The 14064-nt window shown below is 40.1% G+C and overlaps 1 pseudogene; it reads left to right on the top strand.

Moving 5' to 3' along the window:
- Window positions 1-4390, top strand: LOC134860157 (zinc finger BED domain-containing protein 5-like; annotated as a pseudogene).
- The last annotated feature ends 9674 nt before the right edge of the window (window positions 4391-14064 follow it).

The following is a 14064-nucleotide window of genomic DNA, read 5'->3' on the forward strand; positions in this document are numbered from 1 at the left end:
AAGAGAAAATATCACAGCGACTACATAAAATTCGGATTTTTCTGGACTGGAGATGAAGAGGATCCCAATCCACACTGTGTTTTGTGCTACGAGTCGTTGGCTAACGAGGCTATGAAACCCGCCAAGCTCAAGCGTCATTTTGAGAGCAAACACAAGGATTACATCGGGAAACCTTTAGCATTGTTTGAGAGAAAACGTGATGAACTTAAAAAACACATGACGAAGGCGCCCTCACATTTTTTTGCGACGGGGGAAAATGCGAAGGCTACAGAGGCATCATACAGGGTATCCCTTCTCATCGCAAAAACAGGGAAACCTCATTCGATAGGTGAGAATTTAGTCAAACCAGCTGCCAAGGTTATGGCTAATATATTGTTTGGGGAGAAAGCAAGCGACGAAATTAACAGGGTCTGCCTCTCCAATGATACTGTCCAGCGGCGAATAACCGCCATGGCCGAAAATGTCAAAGATCAGCTGATCACACGTTTACGCCAAAGCCAGTTTTTCACACTGCAACTGGACGAGTCAACTGATATCGTGAATGAGGCAAACCTGCTGTGTTTTGTAAGGTACATTTATGATGGCGGTGTGCAGGATGAATTTCTGTTTTGTCGTTCCCTGCCGACCAACACCACAGGGGAAGCCATTTTTGACTCAGTCAACGATTTCATCCTGCAGAATAATATCGACTGGACACGATGTGTTGGTATTTGCACAGATGGTGCAACTGCAAATGACTGGGAAACACAAGGGACTGGCAGCGCGCGTACGCGCAGTTGCACCTTGCGCCACAGCAACACACTGTTGCATTCACAGAGAACAGCTGGCTGTGAAAAAAATGCCACCATGCCTCAAATCAGTACTGGACGAATCTGTGAAAATTGTTAATACAATAAAAACCAAAGCACTGAACACACGTCTTTTTAAAGCTCTGTGTGATGAAATGGGAAGTGAACACACAAAACTGCTTTTCCATACTGAAGTTCGCTGGCTGTCGCGTGGGAAAGTTCTCATCCGTCTATTTGAACTGCGCGATGAGGTGATGTTATTCTTGCATCATACTGATGAACTGTATGACAGACTGCATGATTTCCAGTGGCTCTCAAAATTAGCATATCTGGCCGATGTCTTTACCGCACTCAATGCTCTGAACTTAGCGCTGCAGGGAAAAGCCGTCACCGCCTTCAATGTGCAGGACAAAATTAAAGCCGCACGCCTCAAGATGGAATTGTGGTGTGTCCATCTGGATGCCCAGGAGTTTGACTGTTTTCCGACGCTTGTGGATTTTCTCCTCGCTGCAGATGAAGAGCTGGACGGCGGCACAGTTGCAGCCTTCAAGGAACATCTGGAAGGCCTTCACTTTCAGCTGGGAAGATATTTCCCAGAACTAGATGCAGGCTATGAGTGGATCAGGAATCCATTTGGGGACAAAACGCACATCGAACACGTCAGTTCCAAGCTCCCATTAAGACAGGTTGACAGCCTTGTGGACATCGCATCTGATGGGACACTGAGGACGACTTTCAGAGAGAAAAGCTTGACGGACTTTTGGGTCCACGTCCAGCCTGAGCACCCAGAGCTGGCTGACGCTGCTCTGAAACCGTTGATGCCGTTTCCAACCACCTACAACTGTGAAGTTGGTTTTTCTACACTTGTTGGTCTGAAAACAAAGCAGCGTAACAGGATCAATGTGGACTGTGATATGAGACTAAAACTCTCCAGTTTGGATCCAGACATTGTTTCACTGATGTCTCAGCACAAGCAGCACCATTCCTCCCATTAGGTAGCAACAGAGACACGCAGTGTATGAGTGAGTAAACAATGCTATTTGTAAATGTAACAGTGTAAATAATTACCTTGTGTTTATTGTTAAATTCTTGTTAAACTTGGGCCTGCAAACATAGTTTTACTGTATTTTATTTTTGAAAATACACAGCAGAAGTGTGTGTCGTACTAAATGCGGTGCATTTTGCGTATCTCTCTGTTCGCTCGGACATAAACTCAGTAATAAATGTAGTCTATGTTTCATATGATGTGTAAAATCTATCAGCATTTACCGTTTAAATCGCATGTGAACGAAATGCTTGTAGAATCCGTAGTTGTAGCCTATTTGTATTGTTGATTTAATGTGTGAACGAGCGATATAGAGAAGCTCACATAAAGCTGTTATTATTAGGCTGTAATTTGTAATATACTGTTGGAGTAGTAAGCAGGCCTATTGTATTTATTCTAGTTTATATTTAGTTATATTTAGTGTATATTTCTCCTTCCTTCTTTGTATTGAACTGTTTGCACCTCAATTTCCCTCGGGATTAATAAAGCTTCTTGAATCTTGAATCTTGTTTTGGGATATTGGGGGAGTTAGGTGGTCCGTGAGTATTTTTTTATTGGTTAAGTGGTCCTTGGTCTGAAAAAGTTTGAGAAACACTGATCTAGAGAGGAGGAGGGACAGGGCCTTGTCCACCTGGCCAGCCGAACAGCCACTTTTAGAATGCAGTTTCTGCAAAGGTATCTTACCGGCCCGGCTGATTTGGTGTGGAGAGATGTGAGCAGCTGCATTCTAAGACGCGTGAGTGACCTGGGGCTGGTTGCAGCTCTTGCTTCCTCTTGCAGAAGTTAAGTGGGTTACCTCCCTTTTATCAGGGTGTTTTTAAGTCTTGGGCCCTTTTTAACCATAAAAGGTGTCCAAAGACTGACTCTCTGCACTGGTTTTTAAAAGAGCCTCTGATTCATGGAGCCAGGCTGGACGTTAGCAGCAGCGAGACACCAGGACTGGCGGTGGCGCTGTGCAGATCTGAGATCCTGAGCCTTCAGCAGGTGGTGGATGCAGTGGGGCCGGAGCTGAGCGATGCCCGGGCCTTGGGCTCTCTGCTGGGTCTACACTCTGTCCGGGTGGCTCAGAGGATCCTGCAACTCTGTAGCCGGAGCCTCTGCGCTGAGGAACAGAGACTGCTAAGTAACTACGGACAGGGCAGAGCCAAACCAGACCCAACAGACCCTTTCCTGGAGATATACCTGAGCCCAGGGCTCGGAGAGCTGACGGGCCCCCTGCTCAAGGTTGCAAACCAAGAGAAAATGACCATACACAAAGCTGACAAAAAGATAATATACATGAACATGGTAAAAACCATAAACAAAAATGGACTGAACCACCAGACTGGGTGCCGGAAACGGACCAGGCCCACAGTGGAGGATTCTGTACAAACCTCCCTTAAAAAAACGTACTGCCGACCTCCAGTGGAGAATTTTACACGGCGCTATCGCCTCCAATTCTTTTATCTCCATCATTAATCCTGCTGTTAGTAACAACTGTCCATTTTGTGGTTTTAGAGAGACTGTTTTCCATGTTTTTACAGAGTGCCAGAGACTCACGGGTTTCTTCTCTTTTAACATTGGTTTTTAGTCTTTTTAAGCTTTTACCAAGAGCGTGTTTATCATGGGGGCTCCATACAGAAAGACAAACAAGGAAACGGGATCTTTTTTATAAACACATCGGGGACTTTGAAGCTTTCAAACAACGTTGGTGTTATAAAGACATTGTATGTTCTGTTGTTAACGAGGACTTGCACTTTACACAAGTTTTTAAGGCTTAGCTTTTGTATTCATTTATTCTAGGTAAATTGATTTTTATTGCTCAATAAAGCACTTTATTTGAGGTAAATGTACATTTGTTAAACATGTAATAAAGTGTTTTTGCAAAAGTCAAAAAAAAAAAGTCTTCTTCTTCTTCGGGTTTAATGGCGGTTTGCAACCAACTTTAAGGTGCATAACGCCACCTACTGTACAAGAGTGTGTAACATCATGTCATTTACCCTTTCTGAAATTCTACTCACCAGCCTTGAGTCATTTACAAAAGTAAAGAGAGCCTTCCTGGTGACTCTTACCCCCTCTCCTTCTGTTCCCACTATCCCCGTTAAATCCCAGTCCCTCCCCGCCTCTTGAGCTTTATCATAACCTTTCTCTTTCTACTGCATACATGGCACAGTGAAATATGATATGTTCAATGTTTTCTTTCACGCCACAGTTCCCACACTTGTCACTATTCCTTTTCCCCAGTACAAACATGGTGCCTTTTAAACCTGTGTGATCCAATCTGAGTCTTGTTATGATGATTTCTTCCCGTCTGTTTGTAGTTCTTTGTTATCACCGACTTTTGTATTTTATGGTACCCCTTTCCTTTATGGTCCTCCTCCCACCTTTTCTGCCATATCTCCATTCCTTTCTTCTTAATCACTGCATTTCCTTCTCCTTTTCCGAGTGGAACTGATACTGTTATTTCCTTTTGTAGTGCCCCTTTTGCTAGTTTATCAGCACACTCATTCCCTTTCAGCCCCTCATGCGCTGGTACCCAACAGAAATGTACATCCATGCCACATCTGTGAAGTCTTAGCAAACTAGGTTTCAAGGTTTCAAGGTTTCAAGGTTTTATTTGTCATATGCACAGCAGATACAGCGTATATGTTGGCAATGAAAATCTTATGTCGTGTGCTCCTCCAACAACTCAACATACATGGTGCAGATAAGATAAATAAAATAGTGCAAAAAGAGAGAAGAATATTTACAATATCAACAATAAAGATTTGAGGATGTGAAATATATACATATATGGTACAGTTCAATGATTAAATCTTCTCTGACAGATGTGGTTGACTGTATGCTTTCCAACACTGCCATTGAATCTGTGCATACGACTACCGTATCTGGTCTGACCTCTTCGACCCACTGTAACCCAATAATGAATGCCACTATTCCTGCTGTATACCCCTCGTCTTGTGTTAGTTCCCTGTTACCATCTCTTATGTTAACGGGTCGGTTTTGACCCGTGTTTTAATTTAGTTGTAAAATACACTAAAAACAATGATCTATCATCCAATTTGTTTCTCATCCCTTGGTTACCTTGTTAGGCTTCCTTATCCATAAAAATATTGGTTTTAATATTTTTGGTAGTAACAACTGTCCATTTTGTGGTTTTAGAGAGACTGTTTTCCATGTTTTTACAGAGTGCCAGAGACTCACGGGTTTCTTCTCTTTTAACATTGGTTTTTAGTCTTTTTAAGCTTTTACCAAGAGCGTGTTTATCATGGGGGCTCCATACAGAAAGACAAACAAGGAAACGGGATCTTTTTTATAAACACATCGGGGACTTTGAAGCTTTCAAACAACGTTGGTGTTATAAAGACATTGTATGTTCTGTTGTTAACGAGGACTTGCACTTTACACAAGTTTTTAAGGCTTAGCTTTTGTATTCATTTATTCTAGGTAAATTGATTTTTATTGCTCAATAAAGCACTTTATTTGAGGTAAATGTACATTTGTTAAACATGTAATAAAGTGTTTTTGCAAAAGTCAAAAAAAAAAAGTCTTCTTCTTCTTCGGGTTTAATGGCGGTTTGCAACCAACTTTAAGGTGCATAACGCCACCTACTGTACAAGAGTGTGTAACATCATGTCATTTACCCTTTCTGAAATTCTACTCACCAGCCTTGAGTCATTTACAAAAGTAAAGAGAGCCTTCCTGGTGACTCTTACCCCCTCTCCTTCTGTTCCCACTATCCCCGTTAAATCCCAGTCCCTCCCCGCCTCTTGAGCTTTATCATAACCTTTCTCTTTCTACTGCATACATGGCACAGTGAAATATGATATGTTCAATGTTTTCTTTCACGCCACAGTTCCCACACTTGTCACTATTCCTTTTCCCCAGTACAAACATGGTGCCTTTTAAACCTGTGTGATCCAATCTGAGTCTTGTTATGATGATTTCTTCCCGTCTGTTTGTAGTTCTTTGTTATCACCGACTTTTGTATTTTATGGTACCCCTTTCCTTTATGGTCCTCCTCCCACCTTTTCTGCCATATCTCCATTCCTTTCTTCTTAATCACTGCATTTCCTTCTCCTTTTCCGAGTGGAACTGATACTGTTATTTCCTTTTGTAGTGCCCCTTTTGCTAGTTTATCAGCACACTCATTCCCTTTCAGCCCCTCATGCGCTGGTACCCAACAGAAATGTACATCCATGCCACATCTGTGAAGTCTTAGCAAACTAGGTTTCAAGGTTTCAAGGTTTTATTTGTCATATGCACAGCAGATACAGCGTATATGTTGGCAATGAAAATCTTATGTCGCGTGCTCCTCCAACAACTCAACATACATGGTGCAGATAAGATAAATAAAATAGTGCAAAAAGAGAGAAGAATATTTACAATATCAACAATAAAGATTTGAGGATGTGAAATATATACATATATGGTACAGTTCAATGATTAAATCTTCTCTGACAGATGTGGTTGACTGTATGCTTTCCAACACTGCCATTGAATCTGTGCATACGACTACCGTATCTGGTCTGACCTCTTCGACCCACTGTAACCCAATAATGAATGCCACTATTCCTGCTGTATACCCCTCGTCTTGTGTTAGTTCCCTGTTACCATCTCTTATGTTAACGGGTCGGTTTTGACCCGTGTTTTAATTTAGTTGTAAAATACACTAAAAACAATGATCTATCATCCAATTTGTTTCTCATCCCTTGGTTACCTTGTTAGGCTTCCTTATCCATAAAAATATTGGTTTTAATATTTTTGGTGTGGGCCCCTGGACCTTTTTTTTGTCAGTATACCCCTCGATTTCAATAACAAAAACATGTAAAATGAACCTCAAGAGAATCATATAAATAAATAAATAAAAGGTTGTTATGTCACCTGACTATTACTGAGGGGATTTAGAACACATCCCTTAAATAAATTAGTTTTATTTATTTTTTCATTTTAATATTATTAACTATAGTAACATCTATGGTGTTACGGGTCAGTTTCGACCCGTATATATTTACTTCAAGAAAAAGGCAAAAAAGTCTCTTTTTTCAGCAATAAAACTTTAGTACAAACACAAAATGAAAAGCAGAACAAATATATATATATATATATATATAACAAAATATAGATTTTCAAGGTCAAACAAACAACAACCAATCAAGCAAATCAAACCAATAGAAATCAATTACTAGTTCCAACACTAATAAAAATAAAAATCAGAGTAAAAGTCTCTGTGTGCAAGAACATGCATGTGTATGTGTGTGTGTGGCAAAAAGTGACACACAGGTGGCCTGAGTGGGGTTGTGATTGTGGCTGTTGTGGATGATGTTGAGGCAGGGCTGTCTGAGGAGGATGCTGGTGTGGACGGAGTTCTAGGTGAGCTCTGCAGCTGTCTGACCAAGGTTGCAGCATCTGGGTCTCGGGGCACCCGTTCCCTTCGCTCAATGTGTGGCTTGACAAGGGAATTTCCCAGCTCCTCAAGAAACATTCTCCGCTTGTTTTTTTTGGTTGAGTTCCATCCTTGGTGGATGTGGGTCCACAACCAAATGCATTACATGCAGACACATAAAGGATGTTGTAAAACACAACCATTGGCCATCTCCTGGTCATTCGCTGGGTTGAACATCAGTGGAAGGAGCTGCACCCATCTCTCCCAGACATCCCTGATGGGGGCAAGCTTGTCAGATCTTGCTCTGGTATCTCTGTTGTCAAATCTGAGGACTCTTGATATCATGTGAAAGGTCTGAAGTGACATTGTTGCCCGGAAAATATTTCTGCCTGTCGATGCGTCCCACAGACTATCAGTGGCCTCATTGCAGGATCTGTACACTCCAGCAAAAAGAAGAACACCAATATAAGCATCCAGGTATTCCTCATCAATGTCTTTCCACATGCTGCCATGGACTTTTTTTCCTTCAAGGTTTGTCATAGCAATGATGACTCTTTTTAGTGACAATGGCATAAATAGCTCAAAACATGTCTTGATGTTGCTGACTGTCATCACAGCAAACCTTGTGATTCCAGGGGTCATTTTGATGACATTTGCAGCAGCTGCCCTGCCATGTACATCAGGAAGTACTGAGCTCCAACAGATCTTACCATTTTTGGACTTGAATCTTTCAGCGGGAGCAGCTTCAGCACCGGTGACCTCCTCATCAGACTCATCAGATGTGTCTGTGTCTTCTGGATCATACTCCACATTGTCTTCCTCCTCAGAAACCTGCTCATCCGAATAACTATGCTGCTCTGTGTCCTCTCCCTCATTTTCACCAAAAATATTATCCAGAACTTGGCTCACTGAAAATCGTCTTCTCATTTTTGCATGCTACAAATTGGAGATGTGCACTCTGCAAGTCACCAATTCTATACTGAATTGGCCTCACATGTCTGGACATGCCAGTCTTTGTTTGTTTTGTTTTTGTGCAGGTATACTGGAAAACAAGGCAAAATGAGAATCCCCTAAAGCTCACATGATTGGGAGAGGAGCTGGCTGTCAGTGTGTTGGCTGACAGTGAACTTGTGATTTCAGTTTTGGCTCTAATTATTGCTTTATAATCTTATTTTTATAACTGGGTCGAAACCGACCCCAACAACACAAAGGTATCAATTTCAACTAGAGCATTTTATAATTTAGTGAAAACAATTTTTTTTGTTTTATTTTGTTGAAATAGAGGTTCCTGACAAAGTCATAAAGCCTTGATGCAATAAACAAATTTATATGGTTATTTTATGCATTTAAAACCTCAAAACGGGTCGGTGCCGACCCTAACACAAGACGAAGGATACACTGATAACTGATCAGATAGTCTTTTGGAAATAGATATTTGGAACTCAGGGAAATACACACACACTCCTGTTTGTTCTTAGAACCATCTCAGGTAAATACTTGTTTTAACTCCTACTTCATTCATTTGTCATTGTATTTTCTTTTCCAGAATACTCATATCAATCTTTACTTCTGGGAATAGCCAAGGTTGAACGCTACTCACTGGGGTGCACCTGGTGAACTCTAAGGCCTCCATTACATATGTCTTCACTTTTTCTTCCCTTGTCCACCCAAAACCTAACCCCTGGAACTTTGAATATTCCCAGCATTCCTGTATAGTCTTTTTTGCAGGGTTTTCTTCTCCACTTCCTTTTAGCCGGACCCAATATGCGAGTGCCAGTTTCTCCCTTCTTAACTCAAGCGGTGTTTCTCCTGCTTTAATTGGGGTTGATTTAATAGCTCATATACATAATCGTAGTGCTCTGTACTGTAGTCTGTCCACTTTTCCAATGATGTCCTTGCTGCTGCTCCATACACTATACTACCATAATATATTGTTGCCCTCATAATAGCCCTATAAATGTCAATTAATGCCTGCTTATCTGCCCTCCAGTCGCATCCGGCCACAGCTCTTAATAGGTTTATGACTTTTTTGCATTTTGTTTCCAGATGTTTGATATGTGTTTTCCATGTATATTTGCTATCCAGCCTTAACCTCTGATACTTAAATTCAGCCACCCTCTCCATCGGCTGCCCAAGGTACCACTTTCTTCCTACCCTTTGTTGTTCTTTTTGGTATACTCAAAGATGCAGCATTTAGAATATGTTCTGTAACTTGATTTGTGAATTCTTCTATGCTCCCTTCCAGTGTTACTAAGTGTGCTGACTCCTCACAACATATTCTAAATTTCTCCCAGTCAGCCTTACCAAAGAACCATGTGGTAAATGTACTTCCTTCTTGTATACTTACGTTTGTATTTACTATAGTGATTACTGGGAAATAGTCAATTCCCAGTATAGTTACTCTTGACATGCTATTCGCAGGCATTTACTAAACGACCTGACACCATTGGAAGATCCAAGCAAGAAACTGTGCCCCTATTTATATCCACTCTTGTACCTTGTCCATCGTTAAGGCAGACCAATGATCTTTCCTCCAGCATTTCTTCTTCTATATTCCCATTACTGTCTGTGTGATTGATCCCCCATAAGCTGTTGTGTGCATTAAAATCTCCACACCATATTTCCTTTCTACACACTGTCCCTGCCATTTCCTTGAACATGTCAGTGGTTACATTTCTACATGGGTTATAATTATTGCCTCAGCATATGAAACTTTGTTCATTATCTTAATTCTCTGGACCTCTCTGGCTTCTCTCTGCACTACACAGCCTCCAAATGCAGCACTGTGCTCACCTCCGCAGTTACAAGATTTAACCTTGGCATCCTTTTCACATTTTCCATATTCATGTTCACCTCCACATCTCGCACACCTTAATTTTCCTTTACACTGCTGTGCTGTGTGCCCTATTCTTTGGCATGCATAACACCTGTGGTTTGGGTATATATTCTCTTACACTGTAATTCATGTAGCCCATTTGCACTGATTTAGGGAGGGTTTTCTCAAACTGCACTATTACTGATGGGGTTTCTTTCAGTGAGCCATCCCTCTTACTCTTCAGCCTTGTGGCGTTAATTAATTTACCTCCTTTAATCTCATTTTTAACGTCTTCCATAGACATACCCAAAGGTACTCCTGAAATGATTCCTCTCACCTTTGCCATTGCTCCAGGGATATGCACTTTAATCCCTTCCCCATCGAGTGTCGACATTTTCATTATCTGTTCTTGCTGATGTTTGTCATTTGCATGTATCAACACTCGCTTATTCTTCATAAATCTAGCGTATTTGATTTTGCCGATCTCATCCTCGATCGCTCTGGTAAGTTTAATCGGGTGATAGTGTTCACCATACTGATTGAATTTGATTATTACTTTCCACTCATTCTCTTGTGTTTGATCGATAGTTGTCTGTCTTTCACCCTGACTGGTTCTTGATGTTTTCGTATTACTACCCCTGGCCTCACTATAATCTGACCAGCTTCCCGCTCTTTCTAGCCTGTCTCTTTCTTTCAAAGCCCTTTTCTGCCTCGTAGCCCTAGATAGCATCCACTCCATTTCATTCCCATTATATCCATCTGAACTAGTTGACATGATGTTACAGTCAGAGTACAGTTTACGCTGATCCGCCCGGAAACCATTCAATACTACCACGTTGACTCGTCTCTCCTCTTACAACCGACGTCAGGTCAGCCCCTACCTCCTTCTACTATGTCAACTCTTATACAGGCATTTATATGTAGTTACGTGAACATAATTAAAACTGTATGTAAATATAAGCATGTTAACAACCTCAATTGAGTATTTGTATCCTTATCACAACTGGAAATAAATCAGTTTTATTGTAACCTCACTACTTCGTTTGGACTCCTTGCTTTGTAGAGAAAATTCAAAGAACACAAGAAAATGCTATGTAATGTGTTTATTATCCAGGTAATTATGTACATAGGCTACTTGGAAGTGAGAAAGTCAGGTTACTTATTATAAAATATGTAAAACACAGCTGTTCCTAAATGGTGTAAACCCAACAGTTAATATCGACTAATAATATTTTAAACCCAGCTTTGTAAGGCAATGTTGGTGCTTAAATAATTTGCTTTACATATTAAATGTAGCTCATTTTTGTTCCCAACACCAATATATGTTCCTGAACCTGTCTAATTTTGCCATCTAAAAAGGTTTTGCACGGATCCATTGATCTGCTGGACATAACATAATGTTCTGTGAGATACATTACTTTTGGTTTATGGCCCACACTTTTTAGGTTTGTGAGCTTTTTTTAAAATGACCAGGTCAAAATGATCTACCTGTATTAAAATATGTCAATCTATCTATTTATATATGTACTGAATATGCATACTGTATGTAGTGCCCTACTAATTACTGTTTACATTTTCATTTATAAAGAAATGAAAAGGGTTATACAGATGTGTTGACATGTCGTTTTGTTTCGTCACACTAAGCTTCAATAAGAGTACATTCAGTGTCAGTTATTCGTTAAGTTGTCATATTTCCTATGTTTTAGAAGTCCTTGAACTTCACATATGTTTGTTGGGGGTTTGTATTGGTTGTTAGAGGTGTCAGTTATATAGCGAACAAATCAGAGTTCAGTGTTCCAACCTACCAGGTTTGAGACGAAAGGGGGGGGGGGGATCTTAGGTTGGAGAAGCGCGAAAAAGAGAGAGAGGAAAAGTGCGGAGAAGTTATACGGAAGAGGATTAAGGCCACATGAACACATTTTTGGGGGATGTCAGAATTCTGACTTTAAAGTCAGAACTTTAATCTCAGAATTCCGACTTTAAAGTCAGAAGTGCGGGTTCCTGTATTGTACCAACTTCCGTGAGAGACTCACATTGCAGTAGGCAACAATGGAGGACGTCAGTGAGTTTATGCGCGCCAGAGGGGTCGAAGAGGAAACCATATTGAAACTGGAGGAACAAAAGGGGAGTTATAAATATATATGTGTGTGTTTTGGACGTTCGTAAAAACAACGAAGAGGCGTTAGAATGTGAATGTGAAATGCAGACAATGATGACCTAACAGTTAGTGTATGTATTAGCGTATATCCTAATACATACACTAATTCAGTAAATTATGGTTTAGTTTGTTGACAGTGACGACTAACCAAGACCAACTGCGTGTCATGTTTCTGTAGAGACTAGAGATGCGCGGCTGACGGTTACAGCCGTGGACTCGGGCGGATGACGTGACGAAAAAAAATGTTTTAATTAAATTTCGCTTTCAGCGAATTGCGGAATGAACAGAGTAGGCGTTTCTTTAATATCGAGGCTCCATAGTTTGTGTCTTGTATGATTGTTTGGACTGCTGGTATAAAATCAATTGCACTGTCTGCCTGAAAAAAGACAGTCAAAACTAACGTCTTCAGAACAGGCTCGTCCTGGATGTTACTCTGACATGACAGTTAATTAGTGCGTAGTTAATTCGGCTTTAAGGTGAATGAGTTATTATATTCTGGCTTTCTTTATTTTTGCAAAAAATAAATGCATAGACCTAGAAACAAACTATTAAACAGGGAAAATATAAGTTTCCATTTTTTTTCTAAAGTACCATCATGGCAAACATGTTGGCTTTTTAAGGGTTAATATTCTTAAAATTAATGAATGTTTTGTATTATGAACAGGACTGATTTGGTCTGCAAAATGGCTAAATAGTTTATATCTTTATACAACGATGTACAAAGGTTGACAATAGATATACAATGGGCACAAAGCTGATTGTTTTTTCTTTTATTTCTTCATTGCAGATTGACAGTGATATGTTGAAAATATATATATGTTAAAAAGACACACAAACAAAAATGAAAGAAAGACAATGCCCCGACGCGCCTGGGTAGACTGTCGGAATGGCGGTACTAAACTGTCGGAATGACGGTACTAAAATTGTGTCATAATGTCGGAATAGAGGTTGCATCCTTTTATTAAATACTCCTTTTAAAACTTATAAGAGGAGCTTCGCTTCGTTTCTTTTAAATCGACTCCTGGGCTTCGAATAAAATAACATTTCCTACACAGCCCAATCGAACATTACTGATGATACTTTATTGTTTTTTCAGAACTTGTACTGCCATTTTTTATTAGCTAGTTCAGGCTGTAGCTGAGTAATCAGGTCTTTCTGAGCAATTAGGCTAATACTCAAGTATTAAACTATAAATAAAAACTACGCAATTGAGCCATAAATATTAAAATAAGGTAACAAATAAAAGCAATTCTGAAATAAAATGTATTAAAAACACATTGCCCATTTATGTTTACTTTTTTAACTACATTTCTTTCTAAATGAATATGCCTATCAACATTCAGGCCTAAATTCAAGTGCAAAAACAAGTGCATAACACCTACAAGTATTCAACTGAACCAGCAATATTGGAAAACAATCATCAATAAAAGATTAGGCTACAAATAATACAAAACATGTCCTTAACAACATTTCAACCTTGGTTTTTTCATTAGATCTGTTTTCACACTTCACTCTTTTTGAATATAGGCCTATTCATGTGCCAAAAAAACAGTTGAAGTATATCAAAAATCTGTAATTTAATTTCACATCTCATGTAGGGTTGGTCTTGCCTGGCTAATGGGATAGCTGGGCCTGCCTGCGTTTTTGTAGCACGTCCCAGTCTGGATTGCAGGAGAAGAGCGCAACACACATATCAGGCGCTGCGTTAAGTCTACTTCTGTGCGTTGTCTTCATATTTGTCATAACAGAAAATCAAAATTTGCACTTGTATGTCGTTGTGAAGGGAATAAGCACAACAATATTGGCCCAACTGAGAACAGGATATTCCGACAAAATGCTTATCCAAAATGATGATAAGGTCGTAGGTTCATGACGTCTTAGCAGAGTGTGATC

This window comes from Eleginops maclovinus, chromosome 23, assembly GCF_036324505.1.
Source record: "Eleginops maclovinus isolate JMC-PN-2008 ecotype Puerto Natales chromosome 23, JC_Emac_rtc_rv5, whole genome shotgun sequence".
Taxonomy (NCBI): domain Eukaryota; kingdom Metazoa; phylum Chordata; class Actinopteri; order Perciformes; family Eleginopidae; genus Eleginops; species Eleginops maclovinus.